Here is a 10,305-nt window from a genome sequence, read left to right as displayed (position 1 = left end):
TAACCATGGATGAGAAAAGAAACATTGTATTAGCATCAGGTTAATGCTTTCACACATTTCTGCATGACATTTCAAGATATGCAAGGACTTGCTGAATAAAAGCTCTGAAATACATCGTTAGTACTGCTGAATGACGGCTATGGAATTGCTTAGTCACAAATTTCTTGTACATTAATTCTGATTTTTCTGTCTCTGCCCACTGCACACAAACAGCAACTAGAAGGGTTGTTTGACAGAGGGGTTTTTGGACAAGATTTAGTAAATCTGTTAAAGACACTGAGCTGTGAGCTCTGTGGTTCCCTCATTATTTTACTGCACCACATGAAGCCTAATTTTGTGGAAACCAGAGCTGGTGGGTCACACAGCTTCACAGGCTGGTTGGAGGGACACCTGGTTTAGAAATGCTGGAGACTGCAGGTGATATTAGATTGGACCTACACTGAAGCTGCACTTCTGCATTAGTGAGGTAATGAAGAATGAAAGAAGTGCACTTAGCAAAGAAGAAGAAATCTCTCTCAAAATTCAGCTGTGTGCGTAAGCAGCAGTACTTTAAGATAAAACATTTCCAAAACTAATTTAATCTATTTTTAAAGTAGTTCATTTCCTTGGTACAGTTTGATCAGGTCTTAAATGCACTGCAAAAGCTGTGCATAACATGTTTTGAGTATTTGTGTGACCTTTTCCAGGAGAAGTAGACCCAAGAATAGTTTCCTGTAGCTAGCCAAATCCTGAGGACAAAGTAGGTTGACAGGAAAAGCTGGCCAGCATTCCTTAATGAAAGATCCCACTCTAGTGTGCTCTTTTGCAAAAGGACTTTTCACTATGCACAGTGTAGCTTCTGTAAACTGTCCAGCATAACATCTTGTTCTGCTTTGGGGTTTATCTGCTGAAAGAAAGGAGGGTTTAGCCTATTTAAGAGCGAGGCAGGGAACTGATATGCAGGTAGGAAAAGAAAAGAATTGCTCAGAAAATCTGAACAATCTTCTGTCTTTCTTCCTCTTCAAACATAACCGCATTTGGTTACCTTGAGCCAGCTTGTATTAGTGTTCTTACACAGTCAGGATGTGTTCTCCCTCTTTGGAGGCTGATGTTACATCTCTTTAGCCACTTACAAAATAAAGCTTGGTGAATGAGTATTGATTCCCTTACTTGGAATAACAGGAGTGCAAGTGGTTAATTTCCTGACCTGCTGAGCTGCGTAGAGAAAAATAAGCCCTTTCCAAAAGACTGAGTGTGAGTAGACATGCTTAACAAAACAGGGAGGGGAATGCTATGAGAGTTGAACTTCTGAGTGACACTTGTGAAATATTAATCCTTGTTGTCAATGTAACAGTGAAATATAAATCAAGAAACTAGGCACATGGAGGGAAACAACTACTTGTTGTATCTAGCAACCATGATGTTAAAGGCACATGGAGGGAAACAACTACTTGTTGTATCTAGCAACCATGATGTTAAACCTATTTCTCATTCACCAGGTGGGAGCAAGGCCTGGCCAGGTGCCTGCCACTTATGGTACCCTTGACACCACAGAATTCCTGTTTTCTCCATACAATTTTACATTCCATCCTCACAAGGAATGTCTTGGTGATTCAGAGAGGCGACTAGGTTGCATTCCTGTTATTCCAAGTAAGGGAATCAATACTCATTCACCAAGCTTTATTATATAAGTGGCTAAAGAGATGTAACAGCAACCTCCAAACAGCGAGAACACATCCTGCATGTGTAAGAATATTACTACGAATTGGCTCAAGGTAACCACCCAGCAAGAGCTGTTTACTAAAGCAAATCAATTTTTAATCAGAAGCTTGCTCCTTTTAAAATGTTTGACTATTTTAAAATAAAGGAAAAATACAGCCTGGAGAGAGTGATCAAGCCCAGACCCTACTGAAGTCATGTAGAAAACAGAGTTTATTGCACAGATACAACTTAAAACGTTGGACTTTGATCTACTGCTATGGAATAAACATGTTACAGAGAGAAAAATACAGAAGAAAAGCCCTCTAAAGACGGTCTCTGAGTTGGACTCTGACCCACTGCACATACAGACAAGTGACATATCAGTTGACTTTTGAGATACACTTGGCAGGTTATACACATTTCAGATCAAAGGGCTTTGGCTGGATGGAATAATACTCTGTATTTGCAGAAAAACATACGTCCCTGGTTCCTCCTCTGAAGATCTCCAAGAGCTAAGCATCTAATACTGAATAACCTTTCCTAGAAACCCTCTGGAGCTGGTACAAGAGTCACTGACAAAGACAACCTGAACCACAGGAGAAGGTGACATCCTGTATCTCCACTCACTGAGTTAGGAACTACCTTATTTCTAACTCCAGAAGTTTACTGCTCTGTAGAGCAAGTTCTGTTAGCATGAATACCCTCTAAAAGCAAACCCCTCTACTGCTGCAGCAAGCGAGACCAGCATTTGGTCCCAAACTAGCTACAGACCATTTCAGGCTGTGATTTTCAGGCTGTTTTGCTCAGAATTGAGCAATATCTTGGTTGCAGTAATGTCCATTCCCCCTCCTCTTCCCCCTCAAGCTGTTCTTCAAACCCCATCACTTTCAGTTTTGTCAAGGACTGAGATTTTTATACAGAGCTTTCAGTTGGCTTAAACTTTCGAGTTCCCCAGGATAAGGAATCAATAACCATTTAATATTTAAGCAGCTTACAAGCAAGGACTGAGCTCTAGATGTGGCAGCAATGTTTCAAGTATAGAGAACTTTTGAAAATCAAAATGCTAGCACTAGCAAGGTATTAGCATGTATTATGCTCATCTCTATTTTAGGACCAAGTATCTCACAGGATAAATCCTTTTAATGATGCCTTCCAATGCTTACATTTTCCCCCACATCCTACTTTGTTCTGGATTAGGCAAATCATGATTTGGGGCAGACCACCAGCAATATGGCTTTAAGAAAAAGATGACTCAGAAGTCAAGCAAAGTCTAAGTGGCAAGTGCTTCAATTACCTCTTCCAGTAAAGCAGGTATTTTTGATCCATTAATCCCCAGCAGATGATCCGTATCTGGTTTGTTCTCCCAGGATAGATTTTGCTGCAGGTCAGCTCCTGAGAATATCATTCATGACTCTGCTGAAACAGAGCACTTAAAAGAGAGTTTATGTGCCAGCTGTCTAAATGCACCGAGATGATATGGACAGGTTGGGAGTTTAGCATTAAAAACCCACATACTACGTAACAATGCGATCTATAGAGAGACTATATACGATATGCCTTCACACACAGATGTATCTTTTCATCTCAGAGGAATCACTAGCAGAGAATCAGCTCAAAGTGCAGGTAAGGCAGGATAAAGAGCTTAAGCAAACCCCTAAACTGACCCCAAGTTAAAGAGTCTTCCTCCACATCTACATATATGTATTGGCACGCAGTGATATGTACAGGTAGATTCCAAACATGTTTTCACTTCCAGCTAGCAGCTGAGAAGTAATCCCTGTAGGAACAGGTTAAATAAGTATAAATACCTATGTAATTCCTGCCTGAAATCTTTCAGATCATGGACAAATTAGGCAGAATAGATAACTTCTCATATTGATACAGGAAGGCTTAGAAGCCAAATAATCCCTACTCCTTTTAAAGCAGTATAAATACTTTAACAGTGAACACATTCTTCAGTTTTAAGGGAAATCAATATGCTATTTATTCAGAGCCTTTAAGAAGAGGCTGAAATGAGAACTGTCTGGGGATAAAGAGCATGGGGCCTTGTAATCCTCAGCTTGCTTCTTTATCCTGAGAAAATGCACTTATTTGTTGCAGGTTGAGGCTGCTCCATAAACATCACTAATCTGGTGACCGTGCAAATGACCAGTAATGCCCTGAAAACTCTCATTCCAAATGATTTTTGTCATGTATCAGGGCAATGAAGACACTGCTGCAACACAATGGACTGATCAATTGGCATCGTCCTTTCTTAGGTGATAATTACATTTATTTTCCTGTAGTCTCCTCATGGCAAAACCCAACTGAACTGAGAGTGAAGGAAACGGTCCATTGTGATTCCTGGGTGATTTCTACATGCCCCCTTGATCTGCCTTTCTGCTAAGCTCCTACTTAGGAGTGAGCTCCTCGGAGCATGTTCTCTAAAACGCACTGTTATACCTGCTTGTGAGAAATTCCTCTAATTCTTATAAATGGTTTTCTAACACTGCTTGGTGACTTTGACAAGTATTCGTCAGCTTTGAGCAGTTCCAGACCCAATTAGTTTGCTCATGAGGACTCTTCATCAGGGACTGTAGCAACAGGACAATGGGGAATGGGTTCAAACCTAAACACTGGAGATTTATGCTAGATAGAATGAAGAAGTTCTTCCCTGTGAAGGTGCTGAGGCGCTGGCACAGGGTGCCCAGAGAAGCTGTGGCTGCCCCATCCCTGGCAGTGCTCAAGGCCAGGTTGGACACAGGGGCTTGGAGCAAGCTGCTCTAGTGAAAGGTGTCCCTGCCCGTGGCAGGGGTAGGAAATGGATGAGCTTTAAGGTCCTTTCCTACCCAAACCAGTCTGGGATTCTGTGATCTGCAGAGAATTGGCCATTCTTTACTGAGTCTGTAACAGGATGGATTTTCCCAGTTCTAAAAGCAATCTCAGAAATTCCTCTGGGTCTCTGAGGACATGGTATGATCTTCCAAGGGAGGTGAAATGGCACCTTCATTTAGCATTTACAGGAGTTGAATAAGAGGTAGTTAGCAGCAGTCTTTTACATGAGCAAATACCCAGTGACAAACTGTTCCTAGTAGTATCCAGCCTCTAACACATATTCTTCAAGGAAGGCAAGCCTGACAGCTCATTTTTAACGTGGAATCAACAGAAGAGCAAGAGCAACCATCACACACATTACTGACAAACACTGGGGAGCAAAATTAGGAGAGTCAGAGAGACCCAAAAGCCAAGACACTGCTTGCCTGACAGTCCTTCTGTGCATGCCAGGTGTGATGGAATGACAACACTGTACACAAAGCCACCAGCAGTCTGAGGAGGAAAAGCCCTGCATGCAGCCACTGGATTCTTGATTAACACACTCCAATTTCCAGCTATCCCAGATGTAGAAAACAGAGATCCAGATCCAATTTTACATTGCTTGCAGAGCAACCAAAGTCACAATAAATATCCCCCCCCAAAACAGATTAGATGAGAAATACCAATAAAAATTGATTTCCCTGATACCACTGCCTGCTCTGAATCAGGATTTAAGGGGTGTTACTTCTGAGTGTGTCTGTACAATACATCTGTGGAGGCAGGTGACAGGAGGCTGGCTGCTGCTCACACTGTGTCTAAGCACGGATGAGGATTTAAGCTCTAACAAGTAATTTGGGGTATGCTAAGCATCTGCCTTTGCTGCTGAACTATGCTGGCTGCCAACTCTCAAACTGTATGTAAAGAAAGAGTGGATTATTATTTCCTTTATTAAAAAAAGGACACTAGAGCTGCTGACTGTATATCTCTGCTCTGGACATACTTGTGTATCTAAGCACTTAGTACCTGTATTCAGAGTATTATGAGCAGAAATATTTCCTCCAGGCACTTGCTGACTCACAAGGCACAGGTAAAAGATATTTGCAAGGAGGATGATCTATACTCTTTTTCTTTCAAATTTAGAGCACAAGTTATATCCATAATCCTTCTCCAGTTGCTGGGGTGTTATAAAGCTGTCTAAGCACAGCTTGGGGAGTGCACTTCAGAGATAACACTTGGATCTCTGCAGCCTACAGTGTTAAGAACCAACCCACATAGACCTGGAGTTTGTAATTAGTAACAGATGCATATGTTAAAGGTGGCTATTCTCAGGGATGATACGTTTGAGATCACTCCACGTGGCATTTTTGGACAGAGCTCTTAACTACAGAGATTTACCAGTAGGGTTTTCCAAAAGGAAATCTGTTACTATTATGTTTACTCGTCAATTACTGCTAATGAAAATAAACAACTTGCTTACTTAAAGTCATTATAAACCTTGTGCTAAGAAACAAAAATTAGGTTAACCAAGCACAACTCTTTTCTTTGCCATTTCCCCACTGGCAATTTAATTAAATTACATCTTGCAATTTTTAAGTATGCTTCGCCTAAATTATTGATTTTATTATAACATCATTATTGAGCAGTCTACAGTTCTGTAAGAGTTGCAAAAGCCTTCACAACTCCACATTCTCACCTGATTTAAAAGCAGATGAACACATAAAAATGATTTTACTTGAAACTTTCTTTGTGAATGGTTTTATCTGAAACATCCTTCCTATCCCCACCAGCTACAGAGGCATTTCTCTTACTCGGGTATTTGCCAGCTTTGTCAGGAGCAAAATGACAACGAGGAATGCAAACCTACCTCATCATGGTGGGCAACTGCATTGTATTTACTTGGACTGTGATAGCCCTTCCAGAGGAACAGGAAAGAGGAGGTTTTTAACAGACAGCTTCCTTTCGGCAAGTTATTATTTTCCTGTTGCCATTAAAAGCACCTGATGACCAGACCTGTCTCTTCTGAAATGCTGTCCTTACTCGTGTTAGTTGGATTTCTTTTGGATTTTTCTGAAATCTTTCAGATTTCCTTCTAAGCTTTTCTCTTTGATGCCCATCTGGAACTTCAAATGCTTTTTATACTGTAACAATCCTCTTCAGAAGTTCCTGGGTCCTTAAGGAAAGCTCAAAGCTGTGTACACACAGGTTACAAACTCCTGAGCTCCCAACTCTCCAACAGGTTTGAGCTGATTCACTGCTAAGAAAATGACAGAGCTGCATAGGTTTAACCTCTCCTACCTTCCTCCTCCTCCTCAAATGATTTAACTGCTGGGTCATCTGAATTATTAACTCCAGCTCTCTTCTTGCAATCAAACTTTAAATCAGAGCCTGTGACCGTGTACACTTAGGTTGGATTTACTGCTGTTTGGATGCATATTGTTGTATTCAGCTTTTCCAAAAGAACTGGTGTTTTATGGTTTTGACCTAGCACAGCCCCCGAGATCTCTTTTTTCATCATCTCTCAAGTATGTCAACTAATCAGCATTTCTATTTCGTGGTTACAATCTCCTAGCAACTAAACTTTACCTTAAACTGATTCTCACTGTTTTGGAGACCCTGTGCCCAGAGCACGTTACATCTCTTCCTCAAACACACTTTGTACGTTTCCTTATTCTCATTTTGATTACCTATAGGGCTTATGTTCATCATCTTGCTTGAGATAAAACATCGGGAATATGCTAACATTTAGACTCACAGTACTCCTACTTCTGGTTGTTGCCTTGCACATGATCCATGAGTTGTCATTATCAAAACCTTCCCTTAAAGGGGGAAAAAATGCAAACAAAAAATTACTCTGGAGGCTTTTCTAAGTGCCTCACAAAGAGCATTCTTGTGTCTCAACTGTCCCAACCTCAGAAGCCTGCCATAACCGGAGTATTAGTTTTGTCAGGATGAAGGGTTCTTTACTCCTCAGAAACTTGCAACCTCTCCAACAACAAATGCAGCTAAAACTCTCTTCCGGACAAGTTAATAGTCCTTATGGGTCACCCTGACACTGAAGTCAAAGACATGGAAATGATTATTTAGGTCTGGACCTCAGAGAATACGGAATACTCATGTGTTGATACCAGCTCACAATTTATCTTTGATTTTAATGATGTGCATGGAAACTTACAGCATCTCTTGGTCCCTTCATCTTCTTTTATTCTAGCTGGGCAAAGAGAGTGGCAGATCCACCTGCTTTGTATCCAGTGAGAAAATCAGATGCTGAAGAGATAGTAAATTCAAAGTCTATAATGCTGACAGCCTCATGAAGGATACCTGCACCTAACAGTAAGCCAGAGCAGCCTACTTCACTTGATCATTTGTAGTACAGGTTGCCAGGACTTCGAATCTTGTCAGTTCAGCCATAAGCAGAGAACAGCTTTGACCTACCTCTCACACAGTCCAAGGCACGTAATGCACAGATGCTGATTGGGTGGAAGCATTAGCTTCACCTGGATACTACACACATACGTATTCAGGCTTATTCACATTTATTGAGCCCTGTTTCTTCAAACTCTCATGCAAAAAGAAATGTTGTTTGTGTAAAAGCTAGAAAGATAAAGTGAAAGACTTGTACAGTACCAGCAAAGTGGCTCAGGTAGTCATGACAACCACGTCGGTGCTCATAAAACTTCTCTTCATAATCTTTTTTGCACTTTAGGAAACACACATGCGAGCAGTAAAAAATGTAACTGATCTACAGCAACACAACCAGAAGTAAAACCTTCATAACATCCACAGTGGAAGCTGATACACTGACACTTGGTGTCATTATTGACAACAGCTTTGTCCAGTTCCCACAGGGGCTCCTCAATGTGCCCAGGCTTAAAAGAGTCAAGAGCCTTACCCCAGATTTAGGGGTGAGCAGGGAAGGGAAGGAGGGAGAGGCTTAACATTGCTTTTAAGGTATTAAGATCAGACATTAAAGACACACAAGCATATTATAAGTTATTTAAAGGTTCATGTACTTATTATTTCCTTCAGCACCTGATACCAGAAGGGCTCTGCTGCTCCAGTCCAAACCCAAGGAACACATTCTGCATGAGTTGTGAGTTCCCACAAACCATCCTTACTTCAGCAAGAATCAAAATCCATGTTTTTCTTTCAGTCTTTATGCTCCTTACTTTTTCACTTTGTTTTCAATGTGGAAATTTAAAATCCCTCTCACTCTTACCATTCCCAGGTGGAAACCAAAGCATGCCTGAAATAAACCCCTCCCTCTACCCCACAGAGGAGTTACTGGATTTGCTTCCAGCAAGCAGGGAGTGCCTGCTGGCAATAAGGCAAGTCACCATCTTTCTAATCACGTGATAAGCTCAAAAGAAAATTGCAAAGCTTTATATACCTGAGTCTGCCAAGGCGTCATGTGTTGCTTCAAAAGAATAAAAAGAAGATTTGGCATCTGGAGTCTTCAATAACTGAATTTCCTTTCATGTAAAATTGCTGTAGTTAAGAAGTATCATTTACTGAGGAAAAAACCCTAAACTTCTCTTTTATAATAAAAGATCTATGGTCAACATGTCATTTTCTCTTCTTTCAGCTAAGAATAATAATTCACTGACACCCATATAAATCCCCTCATTTTATATGATACTGAACTTACAAGGTCTCCATCATCACCAGTCTTGGGGAAAGAGCTCCATCTTCTGGGAAACAGTTCTTCAGTGGTCAGGGAGGGACAGGTTCTGATGGATCATTGCATCTCTTCTCCAGAATCACACAGCAAGTATCAGGGTTTATCAGAGAGGTCTATCGGTGCACGACAGCTCATCTCACAAATCAATCTCCTGTGAGCTGGTTTGTAGATGGCAGGACTGTTAATGGAAAGAACTGGGGCTGAGTAAATAGAGTCTTGCCAGATAATCCACTGCAATAGAAGCATCTCACACAGTAAAAGGGGCATTTTACCCAGAAGCTCCGTGTTGAGGCGGTTGAGTAACCCAAATCCATGATCAAGCTGGTATAAGATACAAACATCCTTCAGATGAACTCTGTCACAAGCAAGTTCCATAGCTGACATGATGGAAATGATAAGAAATAGCTCTAAACCTCCAAAATTAGTGATACAAAATATACACTTACCAAGTTTAAAAACAGCATAGCAAACACCTGAGAAGGCAAGATCTTCTCCCACAGGTTAAACACTGGAAGCCAGTTACCAATTCTACGTATTGACTTAAACTGTATCATGATTTGAGGCCCTATATTTAACAATGGATATAAATGGCAGTTTTGGATGGAAGCTTGGCATTTCTTTCCAACTCAAAAGCATCCACACAGTGAATTTTCTTGTTCCCATTCATCACAAATACTGTGTTACACAAAGGCTGTGCACATGTTCCATACACCGGTGATGATGAGGGAACCTGTGAGGTTGAAATCGCTGACCTGAAGTTGTTATTTCATTAGATGCGATTCTGCTTCAGCCATGTAAAATCTGACTAAAGTCAAATAAGCAAATAAGGAAAATAATTTTTCTGTGAACATTACTACAAATTGTTGAGAATTTTCTGTTAATTATATGCAATATAATTACTTTCAGGGTTAAACAGTCATTTTTATGCAGCTTTCAACAGCACTGGGTAACTAGCTTCATCTCTAGATTCCTGTCTACTTGCTCATTAACTACAGGAAGAAGAACTTAAAATACCTTCAAGGGGAACTGATCTTATTAAATGCTTCCACCTTTTCTTTTTCTTTCTCTCCTCTCCAGAAAACAACATTCCTGGCACTAATACAGTGAAAAGCAAGTTCCTGGTTGATCCCAGGGAGCTGTGAATTGTGCTCCTG

The 10,305-nt window shown here is 40.8% G+C and overlaps 1 long non-coding RNA gene across 3 annotated transcripts in view; it reads right to left on the bottom strand.

Moving 5' to 3' along the window:
• Positions 1-583: 583 nt before the first annotated feature.
• The window catches only part of LOC130597338 (uncharacterized), a 70,101-nt gene continuing 60,379 nt past the window's right edge, over positions 584-10,305 (bottom strand). For all 3 annotated transcript variants that reach the window (XR_008971737.1, XR_008971735.1, XR_008971736.1), the window contains exons 2-4: positions 9,119-9,329; positions 2,975-3,109; positions 584-883 (exon numbers count right to left, since the gene is read on the bottom strand). This is a non-coding gene — a long non-coding RNA (uncharacterized LOC130597338). The remainder of the gene's footprint in view (positions 884-2,974; positions 3,110-9,118; positions 9,330-10,305) is intronic.

This window comes from Pezoporus wallicus, unplaced genomic scaffold (genome assembly GCF_028554395.1).
Source record: "Pezoporus wallicus isolate ANWC-B61680 ecotype Strahan unplaced genomic scaffold, APGP_CSIRO_Pwel_v1 contig_6714, whole genome shotgun sequence".
NCBI lineage: Eukaryota > Metazoa > Chordata > Aves > Psittaciformes > Psittacidae > Pezoporus > Pezoporus wallicus.
The sequence above is the reverse complement of the archived record's forward strand: the minus strand, read 5'-3'. Positions and strand labels throughout refer to the sequence as shown.